Source organism: Pelodiscus sinensis, chromosome 1 (genome assembly GCF_049634645.1).
Source record: "Pelodiscus sinensis isolate JC-2024 chromosome 1, ASM4963464v1, whole genome shotgun sequence".
In the NCBI taxonomy this organism is placed as follows: Eukaryota; Metazoa; Chordata; order Testudines; family Trionychidae; genus Pelodiscus; species Pelodiscus sinensis.
The window spans coordinates 16,488,251-16,503,646 of NC_134711.1; the positions used below are offsets into that span (position 1 = coordinate 16,488,251).

The 15,396-nt window shown below is 41.9% G+C and overlaps 1 protein-coding gene across 4 annotated transcripts in view; it reads left to right on the top strand.

Moving 5' to 3' along the window:
• SEMA3D (semaphorin 3D) overlaps window positions 1–15,396 on the top strand; it is a 215,505-nt gene that overhangs the window by 59,097 nt on the left and 141,012 nt on the right. Inside the window, exon 1 of one of the 4 annotated variants that reach the window (XM_075926244.1) lies at window positions 5,048–5,176. The exons of 2 other annotated variants lie outside the window; for them this stretch is intronic. The gene's annotated coding sequence lies outside the window, so the exon portion shown is untranslated. Of the gene's footprint in view, window positions 1–5,047; window positions 5,177–6,759; window positions 6,901–15,396 lie in introns of those variants that run through there. One more of the 4 variants, XM_006117131.4, reaches the window with a different exon arrangement.

Sequence of the window (15,396 nt, forward strand, 5' to 3'; positions counted from 1 at the left end):
GTTGACCTTCTCTATACTTTTTCTAATTCTCATATAACTTTTTTTAGATGGGATGACCAGAACTGCTTGCAGTATTAAAGGTGTGGGTGTATAATGGATTTAAATATTACATATGCCTTTTCTAATGTTTCCTGACAATGTTTACTTTTTTTGACTGCTAGTGCACATTGAGCAGATGTTTCCAGAAAACTTTTTACAATGACTCCAAGATCTTTCTTGAGTGGTAACAGCTTATTTAGACCTGACCATATTGTATGTATAGTTTGAATTGTGTTTTTCATGACACTCTACTTTGCATTTATCAGCATTAACTTTCATCTGCCACTTTGTCGCTCAGTCACCCTGTTGGAGTGATCTTTTTGTAACTCCCAATAGTCTGCTTTAAAATTAACTACCATGACTATATTGTCTGCAATATTGTTAACCTCTTTTTCCAGAACTTTTATGAATATATGAATCACTGGTCCCAGCACAGCTCCTAGGAGGATTCTGCTATTTACCTCTCCTCACTGTAAAAATTGACCATTTATTCCTATAGTTTAATCAGTTACTGATCCATGAGAGCACCTTCCTTTTTATCCCACGATGGCTTACTTTGCTTAAGAATTTTTGGTAAATGACCTTGTCAAAGTCTTTCTGAAAATCCAAGTACGTTCTATTCTCCGGATCACTCTTTTCCACGTAGGGGGTTGGAGTAGGCAGGGCTGAGGGAGGCAATCCCCCAGCCCCACCTTCAGTCCTGCCCCTTCTCCTGAGGCCCCACCCATTTCCCCATGCCCCTCACGGGGAGGCGAGGTGGCATGCCACGTGCATGCTCCCCCCTTCCAACCACAGGAAGGGGAGCAGGCGGGCATGTGCTTGTCCCAGCTTCCCCAGCCCCAGAGGAGAGTGCACTACCCAGCCCAGCCTCTCCAGCCCTGGAGCACCGGGGAAGGGAGGAGGGTGCGGCCCGGCACAGCATCTCCAGCACCAGGAGGGCAGGCGCTGGGGGCAGCAACACTCTACCTCCCAGAATGCCTACAAAAGGTATACTGAGGGTGGAGTGTGGGTGGGGCCAGGCTGGCAGTTTGGGAAGGAAGAACCTTTCCCTACCTTACACACCAGACACCCATACTTTTCCATTTATTTAACTACCATAAAGAATTATAATCGACATTTCCCTTTACATAAGCTACATTGACTTCTTCCCCAGTGTATTTTGTTCATCTATGTGTCTGGTAATTCTATAGTTTTACCAGTAATTACTTGGTATTTTTACTATATTTTCGAACAATTTGCTTTCCTCCTGCCCCTTCCCTTATTTATTCTTGGTTCTGGACTTCCAACACTCTGGTCATCTGAAGAAGTGGGCTGTGCCCACGAAAGCTCATGATACCATCTACATGTCTTTAAAGTGCTACCAGACTATTTGTTGGTTTTTACGTTTTTCCTGTTACAGACAAACTTGGCTACCCCTCTGAAACTCTTGATAATGAAGTTAGTCTTTCAGACTTGTAATTGCCAGGATTGCTTGTTGAGCCTTTTAAAAAATTGACGTACCTAACTATCCGCCAGTCTTCTGGTACAGAGTCTGATTTAAGTGGTAAGCTGTATGCCACATTTAATAGTTCTGCAGTTTCATATCTGAGTTCCTTCAGAACTCTTGTGTGAATACCATCTGCTCCTGATGATGTATTCATGTGAAGCCACTTGTTTGGGCTTCTAAACAACCCATGTCCTCTTCTCAGGGTTTATATCACTTTATTGGCTGGTGAGGGAACCGTTATTCACCCGCTACTTATTGGTTCCAACCTAGGGACTTGTAAATAGCAGTCACAATATACCACTCCCTTCATTTCATTGCTGCTACTTCCCTAAGCCCATTCCCACCTACCTCCTTAGCTCAGGCTTTAAGCTCTCTGCTGATGCATCTACTCCTCTACTGACACCTCAATCTGATACAGTCCCTCACATTTGTCACCTAAAAAGAATAACTCAGATGTGGAAATCTCCCTCACATCTTCTGCAGTTAGGATTGAGGCAAATAATTTATATAGTTTCTCCACAATGACCTGGTCTTCCTTGAATGCTCTTTGATTATCTGGATTGTCCCGTGTCCCCACTGATGGTTTGGCAGGCTTTCTGCTTCTGTTGTTAAAAAACAAAAAACAAACAAAAAAAAAACCTGTTGTTTTTTGCCTTTTGCTAGCTGCTCTTCAAAATTCTGTCATGGGTCTGACTAATTATACCTTTACACTCGACTTGCCATTGTTTATGCTTCTTACTATTTTCCTCATAAGGCCCTGATGACTTGGATATATATGTGATCTAAAAATGATTTAACCTGTTCTTTTTCTATTTTGGATAGTACTATTTGGCTGTGTCTACACTGGGCCACTTATTCCGGAAAATCAGCCGCTTTTCCGGAATAAGCTGCAAGCTGTCTACACTGGCCCTTGAATTTCCGGAAAAGCAACGATGCTCTACTGTACAAAATCAGCCGCTATTCCGGAAAAACTATTCTGCTCCCGCTCGGGCATAAGTCCTTATTCCGGAACACTGTTCCGGAAAAGGACCAGTGTAGACAGCCCAGTAGTCTTTTCCAGAAAAGTGCGTCTACATTGGCCACAGACGCTTTTCCGGAAACAGGGCTTTTCCGGAAAAGCAGCCTGCCAATGTAGACTTTCCTTTTCTGGAAATTCATGCCAGTATAGACACAGCCTTCATGTTTTGGTGAAAGCTGAGGCAAAATAAGCATTAAACACCTCAGCCTTTTTGATGTTGCCTATGCTTAGCTCTCCTTTCCCTCTAAGAGGATTCATACTTTTCTTCATCTTTCTCTTGCTCCTAATGTAGTTCTAGAATGTCTTATTCAACTTATGTCCCTTGCTAAGCATAACTCATTTTATGCCTTAGCCTTCTCATCATGCTCATATCAGTCCATTGGCTTCTTGTTTGCTTTCTCATGATGTTTAAGGATCAGTGATGAAATGAAAGTGTTGAATGGCCTAGGTTTCTGAGATTTCTCACTGTATTTTCCACTGCATCATTTAAGATTGTAGTCATCCCTTGAGCTGAACTCTCTATGACTAGTGTCAGGGATTTCTCAATCCAATTATCCTTGGAGTTATGACAGCACTCCAGACTAATGACAAACTACAATTAAGAACACATGTTCATGTGCTTTGTTTTTTGTTGTGTTTTAATAAATTTTTAAGTTTATTTTTTAATTTCTGACAAGATAATTGTGATTAATATTTCTGAAAGGAAGAATAATGCTTTTTTGTGCTGTTATTATGGGTGGCTTTGTTTGTGAGGTTTTCAATTTTTAAAATATGCATCAGTCTGCTAATAGACATTTTGTAGACCAATATTATTACAATCATGAAGTTTAACAGATTAAATTAAACAGATAGGGCCACTAAGTCTTAAAACAATAGACAATTTTGATTTTTTTTAAGACACTGTGGTAAGGGTCCTTCTTTCCCTTGCCAGCCTCTGCACTCCTTTCCCTGTGCAAGATGGGCCTTGGGTAAAGCACCCCCTATCTTCTGCATTCAGGTTGTTAGCTTCACCCTCAACAGAGGTTTAGGCATGCGGTCTTCCCCTAGGCTAGAGCCCAGCCTCTCCTCCTGCTGCTGCTGCTGCTGCTGCTGCTGCTCATGCCCTTGCTATCTCTGACTTAGGCTACGTCATTCCAGGAGGCATACCTGGGTGGTCGACAAATGCCTTTGATGTCGACACCTGCGCGTCCAGACTACCGCGCTGAGCCGACAAACAGCTGATCGGCTCAGCGCGGCAGCCATGTAAATTTAAATGAAGCGGCGATTATTTAAATCGCCGTTTCATTTTCCTATGCCTGGTAGCCTAATCTACATGCCTCTGACGACAGAGGCATGTAGTCTAGATGTAGCCTTAGTAACTGCTTGCCTGGGCATTTGCCTTTCTGTCCCTCTTCTCCCTCCACCCAACAGGGGAGGCTTTAAAAGGTCCCAAGCAGGCCTGAAGTGGAATCAGCTGACCCTAATTGGGCCAAGGTAGCCCTGTCTCAGCTGATCCGGTTCTGCTTAAGACAATCTCTTGTCAGCTGATCCTGATTGACCTGCAGTAATTCACTTCTATTTAATAGCTAAGCTGTGTCTACACTGGTGTGGCTGCTCTTGCACAAAAACTTGCTGCCTGTCTACACTGGCCGTGTGTTCTTGCGCAAGTAAACTGACGGTCTAATGTATGAAATCAGGGCTTCTCGCGTGAGAACTCTGATGCTCCCGCTCAGGAAAGAGCTCTTCCAGAAGAGGCCAGTGTAGACAGCCAACATGAATTTCTTGCACAAGAAAGCTCTATGGTTAAAATGGCCATCTGAGCTTTCTTGGGCAAGAGAGCATCTACACTGGCATGGATGCTCTTGCGCAAAAGCACATGCCAGTGTAGACGCTCTCTTCTGCAAAAGAGTTTTGCATGAGAACGCGCCAATGTAGACGTAGCCTAGGTGAGTGGATCTTTTACCCTTCTAAGGCTGCCTTTTCCCACACTGTTGCAGCCCTCTGGCCTGGCTTTGTCAGGCTACGTCTACACTGGCATGATTTTCCGAAAATTAAAAGCATTTTCGGAAAAGTTAAAAGCATTTTCGGAAAAGCATGTCTAGATTGGCAGGATGCTTTTCCGCAAAAGCACTTTTTGCGGAAAAGTGTCCGTGGCCAATCTAGACGCGGTTTTCCGCAAAAAAGCCCCAATCGCCATTTTCGCGATCAGGGCTGTTTTGCGGAAAACGCTACTGTGCTGTCTGCACTGGCCCTTTGTGCAAAAGTCTTTTGGAAAAAGACTTTTGGCCAAACAGGAGCAGCATAGTATTTCCGGAAAATCACTGACGATCTTACATCAGATCGTCAGTGCTTTTCCGGAAATTCAAGCGGCCAGTGTAGACAGCTGGCAAGTTTTTCCGCAAAATTTGCCAGTCTAGACACAGCTTCACAGTATACAAATAAGAGGGTGACTTGGCTGAAATAGGTTGCAGCTTTGAACTGTAATATCAATACTTCTTGATTGTTTGTTTTTATAATCATGGCAGACAGGTGAGATTCCAGAAGACTGGAAAAGAGCAAATATTGTGCCCATCTATAAAAAGGGGAATAAGAACAACCCAGGAAACTACAGACTGGTCAGTTTAACGTCTGTCCCGGGGAAGATAATGGAGCAGGTAATTAAGGAAATCATATGCAAACACTTGGAAGGTAATAAAGAGACAGGGAATAGCCAGCATTGGTTTGTGAAGAACAAGTCATGCCAAACTAATCTGATAGCTTTCTTTGATAGGATAACGAGCCTTGTGGATAAGGGAGAAGCGGTGGATGTCATATACCTAGACTTTAGTAAGGCATTTGATACGGTCTCGCATGATATTCTTATTGATAAACTAGGCAAATATAACTTAGATAGGGCCACGATAAGGTGGGTGCATAACTGGCTGGATAATCGTAGTCAGAGAGTTGTTGTTAACGGTGCTAAATCCTGCTGGAAAGGGATAACAAGTGGAGTTCCGCAAGGGTCTGTTTTGGGACCCGTACTGTTCAATATCTTCATTAATGATGTAGATATTGGGATAGAGAGTACGCTTATTAAGTTTGCAGATGATACCAAACTGGGTGGGGTTGCAACTTCTTTGGAGGATAGGGACATAATTCAAAATGACCTTAGCAAGTTAGAGAAATGGTCAAAGGTAAACAGGATGAGGTTTAATAAAGAGAAATGCAAAGTGCTCCACTTAGGAAGGAACAATCAGTTCCATACATACAAGATGGGAAGCGACTGTCTAGGAAGGAGCATGGCGGAAAGGGATCTAGGGGTCATAGTGGACCACAAGTTGAATATGAGTCAACAGTGTGATGCTGTTGCAAAAAAAGCAAATATGATTCTAGGTTGTATCAACAGGTGTGTTGTAAGCAAAACTCGTGAAGTCATTCTGCCGCTCTACTCTGCACTAGTTAGGCCTCAGCTGGAGTACTGTGTCCAGTTCTGGGCGCCACATTTCAAGAAAGATGTGGAGAAATTGGAAAGGGTACAGAGAAGAGCGACAAGAATGATTAAAGGTTTAGAGAACATGACCTATGAAGCCAGGCTTCATGAACTGGGCTTGTTTAGTTTGGAAAAAAGAAGATTAAGGGGGGACATGATAGCGGTTTTCAAATATCTAAAAGGGTGTCACAAGGAGGAAGGCGAAAATTTGTTCCTCTTGGTCTCTGAGGACAGGACAAGGAGTAATGGGCTTAAAGTGCAGCAGGGGAGGTTTAGATTGGACATTAGGAAAAAATTCCTAACTGTCAGGATGGTCAAATATTGGAATAAATTGCCAAGGGAGGTGGTGGAATCTCCCTCTCTGGAGATATTTAAGAACAGGTTAGATAGACATCTGTCAGGGATGGTGTAGATGGAGCTTGGTCCTGCCTTGAGGGCGGGGGGGGGGGCTGGACTCGATGACCTCTCGAGGTCCCTTCCAGTCCTATTATTCTATGATTCTATGCTTCTATAATGCAGGTGGATTTTAAAATGAAACCTTTTAAAATAAAATCTTAGTGTGAATATTTAACAACTAAAGTGCAAGAACACCTGTGAAAGGACACACCAGGCTTTCATGACCCCTGTTGGAGCCTTCTGATTCTACCACATGACAGCACAGGAAAGGAGCAGCAAAGATGAGTCCTCCAGATCAGCCTAGAGAGGCTTCATGGAAGCAGCCAATCAAAGCAAAGCAGGGATCAGATAAAAGGAGCTGCAGGGGCTTAGCAGCTTAGTTTCTGGTTGGCAACAGAATGTCAAGGAAGGGGGTGTTTTCCTGGCTAATGAAGCTTGAGGGATAACCAGAGTTTGGTTCTGGCTGTATTTCCTTAAGGTGGGAGAGAAAGGACTGGAGAATTTAACTCTGAGGTAAGGGGTGAGGGTAAATGGGCCAGGGAAGTAGTAGCAATGCATTTAAGGAGTGGTATGTGCTGCTGTTTAAAAGTCCCTATGCTGGAACCCAGAGTAGTGAGGTAAACCCTCAAAAAGAGAACAAGGGTTGTTTGGAAGCCCAAACAAATAGTTAAATGTAAAGAGTCCAGAATTCACCTAAAACATTAGTGAGGGCAAATAATGTTGTTGAACTTTTTCCACCCCTGTGTGACACAGTTGGAGGGCTGAGCCAAAGTAGACCTGCCAAGCAAGCTGATACTCAGTAAGACAGAAGGTAGGGCTGCAGGAGCAGTGCCCTGCACTGTTGGACACATTTGACTTCACTTATGCTGCATGTGTAATGCCATTTTTATAAATAAATAGGTGCTAGTGGCATGAGGGAGAGTGACAGGAGTACCTGCACTTATAAAAGCATGAATAGACATTTGCCAATCATCTATAAAAGATACTGATGTAACACATACCTCCTAAGTGTGAAGTACTGTCTCATCTAGTGGTGCCAAGACTACTTATGGAGCGAATGATTTGCTCTGCAGCCTTGGCTAATAGGCAGTTGGCTTTTAGCTCATGCAATAGAGGCCCATATGCTAATATTCCAGTGTTTAGAAGTAAATTATCTACATGGAAGATATTCAGTAGATATTCATTGGCTAGAAGTAGCATGGAAATGCAGTACTGTACTTGATTCTGAGTTTATCTGCTTTCTCATTTTGGTTTTATTTTGATCTATTTTTAAACTAATAGTCCAAGAAGCAATAAAATTCCCAGAGTACAAGGAACAGAAAATTATGTATAACGTGTGCAAATTATCATTCAGCATCAACAGAATTAATTTGTTTGTTATTGGAAAATCATCTGTCTTCTAGCCACACAGAGATTTATATTCCTGTGGGAATGGAAGTGAGACCAAGGGCAGCAGCTTTTGAATGCAGCTGCAGATAATAGTAGTAGAGATAAGTAGAGGAAGGAACTTTGATATTTCAATTCTGCTTTGATATGAATAGGTCTTGTCCAAGAAACCCAGCATCATGCCAATGAAAATAGAGATGACTACTGATTGGTGATTATTGTTGTTTGAGCACACTGCCTTATAGCCATGTTCTAGTGCTAATTTATAGTGGGTTGAACTTGTATGAGCATAATTTAGTCAGGACTCAGTTGTGGAAAATCCCCATAGCTTCATCTAGCTCAAATGGACTATTGTGAATCAAAATATATATATGACCTCCTTAACAGTTGTAGAAGTCCTTATCTATTGTCGGCCACATTGTTATGGGGAAGGGAACCAGACAGACATAGAAAAGGAGATGTCCTTGAATTTCAGAGCTAAATCACAATACTGCTTAACGAGCAGCACGGCTTAAAAATTTAATAATTTAAAAGTTACTGTAAAATTACTATAATTGAGCTCTTACTGGAATCAATGGCAAAATTCGCTTTGTCATCATCAGATATGTGAAACATACAAACTTTTCTATGTGTATATTGCTCATTTCTGTTTATATTTCTAAGTTTATTTGTGTATGTGATATCACACACACACAAATATAAGTTAATATGCTATGCTAGTAGTGTAGCCCCAGAGTTTGGAAATCTCACTGTGAGATGATTAAGCAAGGTGCTGAGCACCTGTTGTAATCCACCCAACATCTTCTGCTTTCATAGGTTTCATTAGGAGCTGATAGTAACACACTGATGTCAGTAAAACTAATTCTGTATAGGACATGGCTATTGCTGCTATATAAAACTGAAATGTAAATGTGATTGTACCCTAAAAACTGACTCTAATGGTGACCTGTTTTTGCATTTTCACTGTAACTCATTGATTTCTAAATTGAATTTATTTGGTTTACAATTTCAAAAGGTACTTTATCTCCCAATCCATAGTCCCACCCTGGGTTCTGATATGCAGATGAATTCTTTTTATCTTACATAATAAGAATTCTTCAGATCAAATTACTCTTCTCTGATTTACTTTTTTGCATCCTCACTGTGTTCAGATTAGGACTTGACTGATACCTTCACAAACCCCTGGGCTACGTCTAGACTGGCATGATTTTCCCTGCTGTGAAATATCACTGGTGTGGGTTTATGTAACTGCATTTTCAAAGAGATCTCATATTTACATGTGACATTAGGTAAGAGTGGAAGAAGGGGTCCTGCTTCTCTGAATTGTTTGTGTATGTCCTGCATAATTGTGTCTGAAATAACATCATGTGCCCTTGTGCAGAGTTTCTTAGACTGAAAACAACCCCTAAAATTTTATGGGTACATTTACACAGCAGTGTTATTTTGGACATCTACACTGGAAGCATTTATTTTAAAATAATGTTGAGCGGGAGGATTTTTTACTCAGACTTGTGGCAACCCTCATTTCATGAGGAGTATGGAAAGTCAAAGGAAGAGTGTTCTTCCTTTGTCTTGCTGTGTAGAAAGCACCAGAAACTGAATTAAGCTATATCGACTTCAGCTACGTCAATTGCATAGTTTAAGCTGTGTAGTTTAATTTGACTTTAGCCCTGCTCTGTAGACACACCCTAATTTATTTTCCTCTGGGATTTGAATATATTTTAAAAAATATTAGTTGAACCTAATTAAGACTTAAAACTGTCATTATGCCAATTTTTATTGATACCTTTAAACAAATCTACATGAATAATTCTGCTATTCAAGCACTGGAGTCCCAGGAAACAATAAAATGGCAATTGTTTGTTACAAAATCTTGTCAGTTTTTCAAATGCAGTGGATGGTATAGAATCAGATTCAGGTCACATTTTGTAAGAAACTCAAAAGTTTGAGAAGACTTTGATAAATGTTGCCAATTTTGACCGGTATATGTAATGAACTGTAAGGTGTTGCAAATCCTTGTCTGTCGTTTTTAATAATAATTTCAAATGTAACTTTGATTTCTAAATATCCATTATTGGCATGTAAAAAGCATATGCACACTGAATAAAATATGAAGACTATCACTTCAGTTAAGTATTAATGGCTTCTGGGAAGGCTCTGCAGTCCTTAATTCACTGTCTACTTTAATGAAAAACATATATGTATTAAAAAATCTGAGATATGAAGATCATAGTATTTGAAGTGGTATGGGTTTATGTAGCTGCATTTGCAATGCTTTTAGTCTTAAAAGCAGCTGAAAAACTGCTTTGTGGAATCATCTGGGAATTGAATCAAAATTCCAAATGTGGCTAATGGCAATTTACATGTTATCTAGGGCAATGATCATAAAAAATGGTTCTCAAACCAAGATACTTACATTTGGCAGAGGGTAAAAATGGTGCCCGCTATCTCAACTCCCGTCCATCATCTCTGAACTCTAATCCAATATGAGTTGAGCCAGTACAAACAAGCAAACTGTGGTGGATGGTGTATAATTGATCATGTGGCAAACTATACTGACAACTATAGTGATTTTAAGACCTAAATCATATATTACCGCTTCCAGCTTCCCCCACCATTATCATTTAGACCTTAGAATGGTGTCATTAGTGCATGAGCCGTGCTCACCCTTTACCAATGCCATTGGATACATGCCTTTTTCTTACTGAGATATGGATGCTTGTCTCAGTATAAGCTGTGCGTGGGGCTTGAAAGGAACATGCACGTTTATCACTAATTGCATGTAATGAACTGCAGTTGAAATGGCACCCATGGCTAATACCTTCCTGGAAAAAGGTAAGGGAAAAGAAACCACTGTTTTGTCTTCCTCCACTGAAGATATTAGATAGCTGGTAATGGAATAGTTGAGTAAGTGCATGAATTCTTAGTGGTTAGTAGATTATTATGTAGTCTGCTGGGACAGGGCCAACAGCCAGTGCACTCCAGCCCCTTTCCCAGGGAGCCCCTGCCACTCTGCTGCTGCCTCTGTATCAGGTGGGAGCCAGCCTGTGAGGGGAGCCAGTTTAAAAACCAGCTGCTGCCCCACGTTGCTGCCTCTGATACAGAGGTAGCAGCACAGGGTGGTAGCTGCCCCTGTCCTGGGGGGAGAGGGGAGGGAGAGAGACCTGCTGAGCTCCCTGTGGACCGAGGCTGGTCCAATGGGGTATGCCTCTGCGCGTTGGGAGCTTAGACCCCCTGCAGGCAGAAGGTGCTTTGCAGCAGCCTCCTCTCCATCCTACCCCAAATGCTGCTGCCTTTGATACAGGCAGCAGCATGGGGAGGAGAGGGGGAACAGGCACCTCTGTGGAGACGGTGCTAGGAGAACTGGCTTTTAAGAGGCAGCAGCGAGGGGAGGGGAGAGGGGGGACAAAAGCAGTCAACTACATTAAATAAGCAGATCAAGCCAAGTATAGTCAACTATTTGTTTACATCCCTATCCTCCACACTAGTCTTAATCCATGAAATTAAGATTAAAGAAAGCCCTTTGAGGTGGTATTCAAACCCATACTGGCCAGTAGGGGAATTAAAGTGCTAGTGTGTGCTTAAATCACTAGTGAGGAGAGCAGACCTTAAACCCTCTGTTCCTGGGGACAGGACTGGCTGAAGAAATGAGCTCTTTCAGTGAACACTGTCTGAGGGCAGGGTCCTGCCTAGGGCAGGGGGCTGGACTTGACCTTCTGTGGTCTTTTCCGGCTCTATGGTTCTATGATTCTATGAGGGCCCTGTCCCTGAAGGGAAGAAGGGCCTGATGCTGACTCGCCTGAAAATGGGACTTGTTAACTCTTTTCAGGGCTTCCTTAACCCATCTGTGTAGATATTCCTTTGTGTTAATTCCTATTTGTTTCTGCTTACTGTCACTCCAGAAGGGGCTTGGCCAAAAGAAAGTGCCTTCTGAGACTGGACTGGCAGGCAGAGACACCCAAACATTATTAAGTATAGACCTGGATGAGAATTGGGGCCGGGCCTAGCCTAGGATTCATCCTGGCATAGAATCCAAGTAACAAGCCCATAGTCTCTCACTGTTCCAACTATTTTGAATGTAGGTTGTCAGTGTTTTTCCCTTTCACTTTAGATTAATGTTCAGTTGGTCTGGCTCTTGTAACTTTTTCCTAACTATTCCTTTCTGTATCACTCTGAAAAAGCAATGACTGATCCATATAGAAACCTGCTTTTGAGACACCCTGTAAAGTTGTATCTGGTCTGAAGGAAATGGTGTGAATTATGCTACTGACCAGCAGAAACAAATCATTTACAACTATTATTTTGGCCAAAAAAATATTCAATCTGCATGGTTTTTAGAGAGGCATTCACTAACATAAGTCAATTAAAGGGACAGATCAATGTATAGCTCATGACTCTTAATATTGCAATATTTAATCTAATTTTTAGAAGACACATAAGGCATTTATTTTAGTATTTCCCTATTTTTCTTTTATTCTTTGTCTATTCCTAACATTGTGGAATAAGGCACTCCCTTGGGCTACATCTACATGGTGGAGCTATTTTGGGATACTGGAAGTATCCTGAAATAGCTATTCCATGTCTTGACCATGCCCATTATTTTGAAATATAACGAGCTTGCTATTCTGAAATCCCTGTAAACCTTGTTCCCTGCCACTTGAATGGGCCGTCACTGAAACAGGATTCCTTGGTGACTCACTTTCAGTACAAGGGCATAAGTTTCAGTATAGTTAAGATAATCCTTAACTAGTACCCACACACACACACGCGCGCACACACACACACACACGCACACACATACGCACGCGCACACACACAGTGATTATCATTAAGTTATAAGCAGTGTGAGGTCTCTAATGAAAGCTGTCATGGTACTTATCCATGAAGGGCAGCATGTATCCGGTGTACTGAGCTTGTCTGGTTTGGAACAGGAAGGAGTTGCTTGGAATGGAACCATTTGCTGTTAAACTCCAGTGGGTCTCTGACAGAATGCCATTGCAGATCTGACTCCTTGTGGCATGTTGATGACTCTTCTTGGCCTTTGATAAATTCGTCTTAACTTCCTTGGATGACATTTCATGGAAACAGAGAATACTAGAACTGGAAGGGATCTCAAGAGATCATCAAGTCCGGTCCCCTGCCCTCACAGCAGGATTAAGCACAGTCTACATCAGTGGTTTTTCAACTTTTTTTTTATAAAGTACCCCCTTTTTGAAAAAAACCATAAGTACCCCCAATACCTACAGTTTTCCAGACACACAAATTTTTTCTACCATTGCAACACACTTGTTTAAACAACTTAATCATAGCCGAGTGGGCGATTCAATTTTTGGGTGTAAAAAGTATAAAAATAATAGTGCTGTAAAACAAAAATACAGTTTTCTTCAAATTTCAGTTGTTGATGTACCCACCCCCCCGACTTCTCTCAAGTACCTCTAAGGGTAGGCACTCATACCACTGGTTGAGAAACACTGGTCTATATCATCCCTGATAGTTGTCTGTCTATCTTGCTCTTAAATATCTCTAGTGATGGAGATTCCAAAGCCTCCCTAGGCACTTTATTCCAGTGTTTAAACACACTGACAGGCAGGAAGTTTTTCCTAATGTCCTACCTAAACCTCCCCTGCTGCAGTTTAAGCCCATTGCTTCTTGTCCTATCATCAGAGGCCAAGAAGGACAATTTCCCCTCCTCCCCCCCATCCCTTTTAGATACCTGGAAACCGCTATCCAGTCCCCTCGGTCTTCTCTTTGCCACACTAAACAAGCCCAATTACTTCAGCCTTCTTTCAGCTCATGTTTTCTGGACCTTTAATAATTTTTGTTGCTCTTCTCTGGATCTTCTCCAATTTCTCCACATCTTTGTTGAAATGTGGTGCCCAGAACTGGACTCAATACTCCAATTAAGGCCTAGTCAGTGCAGAAGAATGACTTCTCAGGTCTTGCTCACAACACTCCTGTCTTCTTGAAATGAACTGTGTATCTGGCACTGTACATATTAACCTATAGGAAGGTCTTCGGTAAAAACACAATTTTGAAGTGTCCATCTCGGGCCATTTTCATGGCCCTGTTTTACATTGTCTTAGTTCAAGTATTGTATGGTCCAACCATTTCTATGTCAGGACAACTTACGATTTCAGTCTTCTTTTGCTACGCTACTTTTGGCTTCCACATGTTTTTCTAATGTTCATTGTTTGATGTTAAGGATGATGCATTTGTGTTTGGACTCTGGAGGCCATGTAGGATGGCCCTCTTTGATTTGACATGTATTTCTTTCAAGGTGCCTTGCCCATTCATTTGGCACCTTGCACACTGTATAATTTAGGATAAGGGTTGCAAGAAAGCAGATTTTACAAAGTAGCCAGCTCTTCCTGAAAGGTGTCAAGTGTCCTCAAGTCTCCTGAAAGTCAAAATGGCCACCAAGATACTATGGCAATCTGGCCTACTGGCATGTAGAGATATCCAGGATATGGCCATACTCTCTTTTCCCATCAAAAGGGCACAAGGAGGTTGTATGTTAGTCACTCCTTGCTACTCCAAGACTCCTTACCCACGTACTAAAGTGGCCTTTCAGCCACCTAGAGTGGTATAAAGCAGTTGAAGCAGAGCCAAAGATCAAGACCAGTGAGAACTGAAAGTAGTAAGCATCTCAGAGGAAATGTTCACTAGTTTGTATAACTGAGTCCTTAGGATGCCTTTTCTCTTAGGCTAGGTCTGCACTACACAAATCTGAGTGGTGCAGTTATACGGTATGTGTACACTTGCACCCTCTTTCGAGAGAGGGATGCAAATACAGACATTCGAAATTGTAAATGAAGCTAGGATTTAAATATCCTGTGCTTCATTTGCATAATTGTGGACAGGCGTTATTTTGAAATTTTATTTCTAAATAAAAAATGCTGTTTAGATGCGGTTATTTCGGGAGAAAACCCTTCTTCCGAAACAACCCTTATTCCTCATACAATGAGGTTTACCAGTTATTTCGGAAGGATTTTCTTTTGAAATAACCGCATCTACACAATTTTTTTTATTTCGAAATAAAAAATTTCAAAATAGCGCTAGTCCACGAATATGCAAATGAAGCATGGGATATTTAAATCCCAACTTCATTTGCAATTTCAAATGTCTACGTTTTCATCCCTCTCTTGAAAGAGAGTGCAAGTGTAGACATACCCATACACCCCTAACCCCTTCTCCTAGTGACATGAGAAATTCTCCCCTGACCTAAACTACACCATTTCTAGTGTTCTTGAAAACATAACATCCAGCCTTGGTTGATTGGCAAAGCTGCTCAAAAGATTTCTTACCTTTACAATTCATTTGTTTGAATATCTTGGACTCTCCTGAGTTGGAATCTCCCTGGGCATACATTAACACAGTGGTCCCCAACCTTTTGGGGCTGCCGGGTGTCTGGGGCCACTCGTGTGCCGGGGCAGGTGCCGCACATGTGCTGGGCCGGTCCAGATGATTCGGTGGGCGCACATAAATGCCCCAGCAGGCACCATGTTGGGGACCACTGCATTAACAGATTTTCAAGTAGCTGTTTTGTTACATACCAATTCCACAAGCCAAATACACAGGGAAGGACTGGAATTACAGCTCATTCACAAGTTCTATTCTCACACC